Source organism: Gossypium hirsutum, chromosome A05, assembly GCF_007990345.1.
Source record: "Gossypium hirsutum isolate 1008001.06 chromosome A05, Gossypium_hirsutum_v2.1, whole genome shotgun sequence".
Taxonomy (NCBI): domain Eukaryota; kingdom Viridiplantae; phylum Streptophyta; class Magnoliopsida; order Malvales; family Malvaceae; genus Gossypium; species Gossypium hirsutum.
In genome coordinates this window covers 106,077,245-106,086,727 of record NC_053428.1, presented here as the reverse complement: position 1 = coordinate 106,086,727, position 9,483 = coordinate 106,077,245, and positions in this window count along the sequence as shown.

Here is a 9,483-nt window from a genome sequence, read left to right as displayed (position 1 = left end):
CCTTTCTTTTTTGACTTTCTTTTAATTTTAATATTTCTTTTACGGTGATGACAAAAAATTGTTACAATAACTATCCACATTACATTAGCAATTAGACTTTTAAGAAGTGATGAGTGCTTTTGTCTCTTGACTTATTAATGGAGTATTTGGATATTTATATATGTTATTATAATTCAAAATATGAATCTATTATTTTGTCTTGACTCCGCCGTTTTTAATGTTGACATTCCGTACAGACTTCAGGCTTGCTATACGCGTGTTTCACTCTAGGTCATCTGTGAAGCATGTAGTCCTTTCTGTTTTTAGTACTGACATTTCATGCGGGTTTCAAGTCTGTTGGACACGTGTTTCACCTTGGGTCGCTTGCGGAGCATGTGGTCTCCCTTCTGCGAGCTCTTTGAATGCATGTGAAATGAAACTGTGGCCTTCTCTTGATTTGTGAGAGCTAGATTCGCGAGCTAGTTCCATGAACTCTTTTATTGCCCTCTCTCGATTCGCCTCAGATTCAACCATCTGTTGGGACCTATCTGGGTCACAGATAGATGACTCGAATCCTATCTAAGATTCGAGTTGGTGATCACCAATATATAACAAGAAGAATACAATTAATAAATTAATATCCTAATTAAACAAAGTTTACTTAGAGTTTATTTCTAAATCAAAGAAAATTTAAGAAAATGATATATCTTTTTTGATCTATCTTAAGTAAAATTTTGTATGATAAAAAATCTAAATCTAAATTATAATTTTCTTTTTATTAAGGTATTTTTTATGTTTGTTTTATAATTTATGAAAATTAATTTTTTCGAAGTTGGTGATTATCTCTCCCAATAAAATCATATCTAAAATTCGAACTCAAATTCATTTTATGAAAATGTTATATATATTTTACCATTTTACCATTATGCATCACTTATTGATTAAATTAAAATTTTTAGAAAGATAAAATATATATATTTAGCAAATAATAGTTAATCATGCAAAATGAGCCTCTCATAAATGACTTTTCTCTCTCAATAATGTACTTTTCAAAGTGTATAAATTTTTAATTGAAATTTTGATTTTGAATAACCTCATTCCCACTTTCTTATTGAGAAAAGGGTGACACTTTGTGTATTTGAAGGAACTAGTTGTCCTTTCTTGAAATTAGGGGTAAAGCCATAATAATTTTTTAGGGGGCCGAATGAAATTTTAACTTTTTATATCTATATCTTTGTAATTTTTAAAGGACTGAATCAAATTTTTATAATTTTAGGGGGACAAAGTACGATTTTACTTTTACTAATTTAAAATTTTAAAAAATTTTAAAGAGCCTAAATAATAATTTTTCATTTTAGGGGGGCCGGGGCCCTGCCAGCCCCTAGCTACGCCTCTGCTCAAAACCTCTTCTCCCGGTCTTTTTACCTTAATAATTAAAAAAAAGGTTAAATATTAAAATAGGTTGTTCTACAAATTAATTACCGAAATGGGTTGTTCGGTATAGGCACATTGATGCCACCAAACTAAAATATAATTAGTGATTATATTTATTATGTTACAAAATAGTTGTTTTAGCTTAGGTGGTAGAGTGTGTGACTTTTAATTATGTGGCTGTGAGTTAAATTCTCATAAATAAGTTAAATTAAAATAATTATTTTATAATATAATAAATATAATAACTAATTATATTGTAGTTCGGTGCTATTAATGTGTCAAGCGACTCTAATAAAAATTTATTTAAAAAAAATCATGTAATGTCAACCAACCGGTTAAGTGATACAAAAATAAAAGGTAACAAATGATCTATTTCGATAATTAATTTATAGAATGATCTATTTTAATATTTAATTTATTTTTTGGATTATTGAGCCGTTTACTGCGAAACCAATCAGATCGTACTAATTTTGTTATAAAAATTCAATTAAACCATTGAGAAAGGTTTTTTAAAAAGGAAAATAGGTAAAAAGTAAATTTGAATTTCACAGGTTCTTTACTTGATTATTGCGATTATTCATTATTTATTATAATATATTTTTCAAAAAGTTTTTTTTTTAGAGAGTCATTGTCACCGATAAATATTGAGCTTAGGATAGTTAAATCACCACATGAGCGTATATTTTGTATGTCATAAGAGTAAGACTACAAAGTACAGTAAATATAATTAGACTCTCATGGGAGACAAATTTAAGATTATAAAGTTTAACTAGCGAATTTATTTGATCATTCATTCAACTAATCTATTTAATACAAAGAAGTCTATATCTATGATTTTATTTTGAAAAATGGTCACATTAAAATTTCATGAAGAACATGTAGTAAACTATGCACTTAAATTAAACACATTTCAAGAACATAAAACTTGGTTGCAGATCGACTAGCCAAACTCAGTTTGAGCTGGAAAACAAGCCTTCAAATCCTCAACGAGGCTCCAGAGGAATTAAGTGTGTTGCTACAAGAAGAAAAAGACAATGGGTGGTTTATATAGTTGATGTATTTCTCTTTTTTCACCAAAAAAATTAATATGGTAAAATTTCCAAGTAGTATTTTTTTAATTTTTGTAATTTTTAAAATTTTGTGAAATTAAAAAAAATTTAACACCAAGAAGAACGAGTTATTCATGCTTGACAAAATCTAAAATTTCTGGAAGCCGATGGATGTATCTTAGATCCATCGAAGAGTATTGGTTAATATATGGCATCTATGAAGGCAAAATTATTATGATAATGAAGTTGCTTTTCGCCTTCATGGAACGATGGAGGCAAAAAATGCATACAGTACATTGTTCACGTGAGGAAGTGACTATAACGCTAGAAAACATTGCTTTAATAACTGACTTTCCAATTGACAGACAAGCACTAATTGAAGCTACTAATATAGAGACAACATACGAGTGTGATCGATAATTGGGTATTGTGCCATCAAAGAATGAGAACAAATTAGATGGGAACTGAGTGAGATGCACATTGTTGGTGAGGCTTGTTTAAGTGGCCTCTCCACCACATGCAACTGTGGAGAGGATGAATCGATATGTTAGAGCTTGGATGCTTTGGATGGTAGGAGGAATGTTGTTGTCAAACAAGTCAGGCAACAAGGTCCTATCACGTATCTTCCTCTACTCAAGTCTTTTGAGATGATTTGTACATTTAGTTGGGGTTCAACGACTCTAGCGTTTCTGTATAGAGCACTTTGCAGAGAATTTGAGAATGAATTGATGAAATAAATGGTTGTTGCCTACTTTTGTAAATATGGTCAAGGATATCGGTGCCATGGTTAACATTTATCCCTTCCAGTCATGGGACACCCCTCTTAATAGAAGGTAAAAATATACTTGTATATAATGTCTTTGTAGCGACATAAAAATTTTAGCTTGGTCACTAAATGTGGCGATTTAGTGAAAACTTGAAAACTGAAGTTTGATTTTAAAATAAAGAGGAGTCGCCACCGATCTTTTTCTAGGTGTGATCGGACACCTAATAAATCATCTTTTTGAAAAGAAAATTTATTCTTGAACAAAAATGAAGGCCAAATTTGGGTCTACGCGAAAATCCAAAGAAAAATAGGGTTCGGGAGTCAGTTACGCACGAGGAGGTATTAGCACCCTCGCGACGCCCAAATTGGTATCTTTATTAAACATGTGCTGTCTTGATTTTCAAAAATACGAATTCAATTTGACATTTAATCATGATCCGATTAAAACACGAGAATTTTTAATTTTTTTGGTTTTTTGAGAAGGACATACCGTTTTAACACGAGTCGATTGATGTTCACCCAACATAGCGATGAAATCGATGACTTAATGTTAAATCGGTACGTTACCTTGCTTATTGAAATTGATTTGAAACATGAATAATAATATTTTTTTAAACAATAAAACTTATAACAATGTTGTAATAAAATGCAATTTATGAATATATGAAGCGGATGATAAAATAATAATTATAAAGTATTCACGATGTATCTGATATTATGCATGATAATAATAACATTAAACACGAAATAAAACAATGGATTACATATATATACATATAATATATAATAGTATGTAAGGTGACGGAAAATGTAATATTAAAAATACTAATAATATTACATATACATATACGTATATATATTAAAGATATGTACATAATAATAGTATTGAAATATGCATATAATATATATAAAAATGTAGTGTTTAAAATATATACATAGCATAGCATTCAAAATGTACACATAAGATAGTATAAAAAAACCTAACTAATATAGTATAAATATATACATATATAATATTAAAAAATGTATATACATAATATACAAAAGAAGATATATGCATGTAAATATATATACATAAGATCGTATAAAAATATATAACTATGATATTAAAGTATATACATAATATATATGAAAACATAATATAGCATTAGAAATACATATACATAATATAGAATAGAAAAAAAAAATATAGCACATGTTAAAAGAATATACACATAAGTATACATATATATGTACTAAAACATATATGTAATAATATTATTTAAAGAAATACATATTAGAAATGTCTATACGTAATATGGGATTTAAAAATATATATACATAAATAATAATAAGTAATGAATAAATATAATGAAAATAGTAAATATAAAAGTAAAAAAGGAGAAAATATAATATATAAACAAAAACTAAGTATAATAATGATATAAAGAAAATAAAATAATAATATGTTAAAATAAATAATAAATATAATAATGCAAAATAGTAAAAAGTATGTCTATACGTATATAATAATAATAATAATAATACCAATAAAAATAAATAATAGAAAATATAATAATAGAAAATATCAAAATTAATTAATTTAATAGTAAAGAAATGAAAATAAACTAAAAGGACTAAAATTGAATTAAAAAAAACAAAGTTTTGGGGCTGATTTGAAATAAAAATAAAAAGAAAAGGATGAAATTATAACATGCGTGCAACCTGAAGGGCCAAAAACACAATAAATTCCCTGGTCAAAATGCAGCGCAGCACGGGGGGACTGAATTGCAAAACACGACATATTTTGGGCCAAATTAAAATAACTAAAAACTTGATTGTAAAATATAAAAATGCGGAAGGGCCAAAAGCGCAATTAGCCCTTTCGCTATAAAAAACATGCGGATCCTAGCGGGTCGGGTCGGATCGGTCCAACCCAGGGCAAAACAATGTCGTTTTATGCCCTGGGTCTTAATGCAAAACGGCATCGTTTTATGTTGTTATAAAAGCAAAAATTTTGTAAAAAAAAATTCATTTTTTCTTTCTTTCCCTTCAAAAAAGCTCTTTCTCTCTCTCTCAGCCCTCTCTCAGCCGGGGATTTCCGGCGAAACTTCGGTGCCGTCCCTCCGCCGTGCGTCACCGTCGCCGGCCACCGCAGTTCAAAAGGTAACCCTTTTTTATTTTTTTTATTTTAATAATATGTATGTATATGTGCATAAAAGAGAGAAAAAAATGAAATAAAAACGGAAAAAGAAAGAAATAAAAAAATTTCGAAAGAAGAAAAAAGAAGAAGAAAATGATGCCAATCACCTTGTGTTGTTTCTATATTTTTATTCTTGCTTTTGGTTTTCTTCTGTTTTGGTCTTATTTTCTGCTTTGGTGATTTGGAATCACTTGTTTGTGTTCAAAATATAGTATATGTATTATATTTTTTGCTGACCCTTTTACATTTGTTTTGATGGCTTTTATAGCCTTTACAATGCCCTAATCCTATTGTTTGCGTGATTGCTTGGTTTTGCAGATCAGTTGGTGGCCGGTGGAGGTGACTGGTGGAGCAGGTGGTGCCAGGGGATGGTGCTGGTCGACCTAGGTGCGGCGTACCTAGGTGCTAGGGGCCTAGGGTTTCTGATTTAGGTTTTTTAGTTTGTTTGTTTTTTTCTGATGTTGGGCTAGGTCTAGGTTGATTGGGCTTGGTTATTGGGCTCCGAGTATGAGTTTTAGGTTAATTGGTATTTGTATGGGTTTAATGTTGGGTAGGTGGGCTTATGTGTAAATGAGTTTTAGGTTTAATGTAAATGGGTCATGGGGAAAATTTGGGCTATAACAGCTGCCCCTCTTTACTCATTGTCGTATAACGAGAACAGAGTTGTTGTCGTGTAACGAGGATAAAGTAAAGACTTTTAAGAAAGAACAATTTTGCCCGGCATCGTCGAGCTTTGACCTCCTTGGCGCTTCTCTTCTTCAGGTAGTCTCTTTCCAGTCTACCGCATCTTGTAGCTTTGGTTCAATCCACTGCATCTTCTGATATACGCCTTGTAGCTTCAATCCACTCCAATATAACTTCAAGTATATGAAATTTGTGACTTCGATCTGCTTCACTGTAACTTCAGAAAGATGAGATCTACAACTTCAATTTGCTCTTCTATCGCTTCAGTGAGATAAGGTTTGTGGTTTTTCTTCTGCGACCTCAGAAAGGCAAGATCTGATATCCTCGATCAACTCCACTGCACTTCAATTAGCTTCACTGTAATTCAGGATATAAAACTGTGTCTTCGATTAACTCTAATCTTTATTCTCATGAGAAATCAAACATCGAAAATAGATCGGCCTGCAAACTTAGTGTGGACCTAGGACTCAACTCACCTCTCGCAATATGAGTTGATTTTTAAAACACATAATTGAAAAGCAGAAATTAAAAACCTCAGTGTGCCCTGATGCTCAACTCACCTCTCGCAATATGAGTGATTTTGACAAACAGAAATTGAAATTACCTCAGCGTGTCCTAAGCCCAACTCACCTCTCGCAATGTAAGTTAATTTTTTGAAAAGCAGAAATTGAAAATACCTCAGCGTGCCCTGAGGCTCAACTCACCTCTCGCAATATGAGTTGATTTTTGAAAAACAGAAATTGAAATTACCTCAGCCTGTCTTGAGGCCCAACTCACCTCTCGCAAATGTAAGTTGATTAAAAACAGATTTGAAATACCTCGACGTGAGACCCGAGGCTCAACTCACCTCTCGCAATATGAGTGATTTTTTGAAAAGCAGAAATTGAAAATACCTCAACGTGTGAGCCAATGCTCAACTCATCTCTCGCAATAGAGTCGATTTTTGAAAACAGAAATTGAAACATAGAGTACCAAAACATGTCATCTGATGGAACTCAGGTGTCTTTTCCTTGATTCAGTACAACTTGTAAGACCCAAATTTTGCCCGGAGCCCAATAAAATCACAGCCCAAATACCAAAACTCAACTAAAACCCAAAATACCCCAAGCCCAAATACAACCCAAAATAAAAAATAAAAAAAGAAAAAAATGAAGAAAAGAAAAAAACCTAACTCTTCACCCTATGTGCCGCCCTAAGCGCCGCCCTAGTCCTCGTTTGTCTACCACTTGTAAAAAGAAAAGATTGTAAATAAAAAAAAATGTGTAACAAGACTATAAAAGCTATCATAAAACCAAATGTAAAGGAGAAGGAGGGATAAAAAAAACATTGTATTTTCACATAGAGATAAAAAATCCAAAGTAAAAAAAGGTTGATTTTAATTTCTTGTATTCCCTTTGTTCATTTTCATTTTTGTTATTTTATTTATTTCTTTATATAATATACATAATTTAATTGAATTACTTATTTGAATTCCCTTGCAAACATGTTATATTTTTCCCTTTAAATCTATTTATGTATACCATTTATCCCCAATTTTAAATTATATTTGTTTTTTTCAACACTTGCCTATATTACTATTTTTTATATACAATGTTTATATAAGTTTTATGCTTTATGTATCTTGTTAATTGTTGGTAAGTAAATCTTGTTTCAAATTATTTTGTATAATTATTGATTTATATTATATATGTCATTTTTATTCTTTGTATATTCTTACATGGCATTTAATAATCATCTATTTAAACTTGTTAATATGTACATTATTCGTTTAAAATTTTATATAGTAACATTACTATTGTATGCACATAATAATATTATATACATATATACATATAAATTATTTTGCATAACACTAACTTAAATTTCCTCTTTAATATTATTTGAAGCTCATTTATGTTAATTTATATACTTTATGTATTTATTTATTTTTATTATTTTGATCTTTTAATTTTTATTATTTATTATATAATTACTTTAATGTCTAAGTTATTGTTTATACTTTAAAATATTTTCTTAAAATAGATTTTATTTAACCATTAGTTAGAAACGTAAATAGTGTAATGTGGTAAGCTATTATCATTGGCATGTTCAATTTTCGTGTTGTACTTTTAAAAAATTGTATAATATATTATGATAATGTTTCCATATTTGTTACTTTGTTTTGCCCCATGTATTATATTGATTGAGATTGCGAACCTATTTGCTGAAATCAAACTTGCCTAAATTATCATTAATTTTCTTTGCTTCAAATGAATCGAATAAATAGTTGCAATTTGTTTCCATAATCATCCCTTTTAAAAAAAAAAAAATAAAATTTCAAAGCGAGGTAAATTTCGTGTTTGGTAATTCGGATTTCCCTAACTGTTGGTTTCGATTCTGTTTGACCAAAAATATTCTCTCGAGATTTCGTCCATGTTTTTTCAAATAAATATAAGGCATGTCGAATTTAAGAAATTCAAGAAATATACCCTAACTTACTAGGTTTCAATTTTTCTTGTTTGACCTAAATAACTAAATATCCTTTTGAAATTTCAAAAGATGAGTTTTGGAAATTATAAATGATCTGTATCGAGGATTTAAATGTTGTTCCTATCGGCGGGTTGCACTTTTTCGATTTGTTCAAAACAATCGAAGATCCCTATGAATTTCACTCAGTTTTCTAAAAACTCTTTAAATGAAAGAAATGTTCGATGTTGGCAATTCGGGAATAGTGCCTATTGTGTTGGGTTGCAATCTCTATTTGTTCAAAATAATCGAATGTCTCTTCGGAATTTCACCTCATATCTTCCAGGTGAGCAATGGTCAATATTGGAAATTCGAGGAATCGTGCCCTACTGAGCTGGGTATCGATTTTTTCGTTGGACCAGATAGTTGGGCATCCTTTTTGTTATTTTCGAATTATAAATTTTTCGAACGTCAAAACAACAAGAGATTTTTGGCAAAGACTCGGGTATTCAATATGTTATTAACAAGAACCACATTTCAAAAACAATTTAATTTTAGACAAAAGGACAGTATTTAATCGATTTGGTACCAATTTGGGGTAATGAGGGTGTAATCCTCTCATACGTACCGACTTGAGCCTATTTCTCATATTTTCGGACCAAATCATTGTTTGTAACCAATGTTTTTATTAAAACAACCCAAATTCTAGGTGATCCGAATCACACCTAAACAAGAAGATTGGTGGCGACTCATTTTCGCTTTCCAAAAGTCGATCATCATTTTAAATCGAAAAAAAAAAAAAAAAATGGTTCGACCAAGACTGCATCTCTTGCCTCTGTTGGAGACCCTATATATTCATGCTGATGTTATCATGATGCACATGTTTGTCTTAAAATGCCTTATCTAACATGATTTGATATGCGTTAGGCAAGTTAGTCATACCT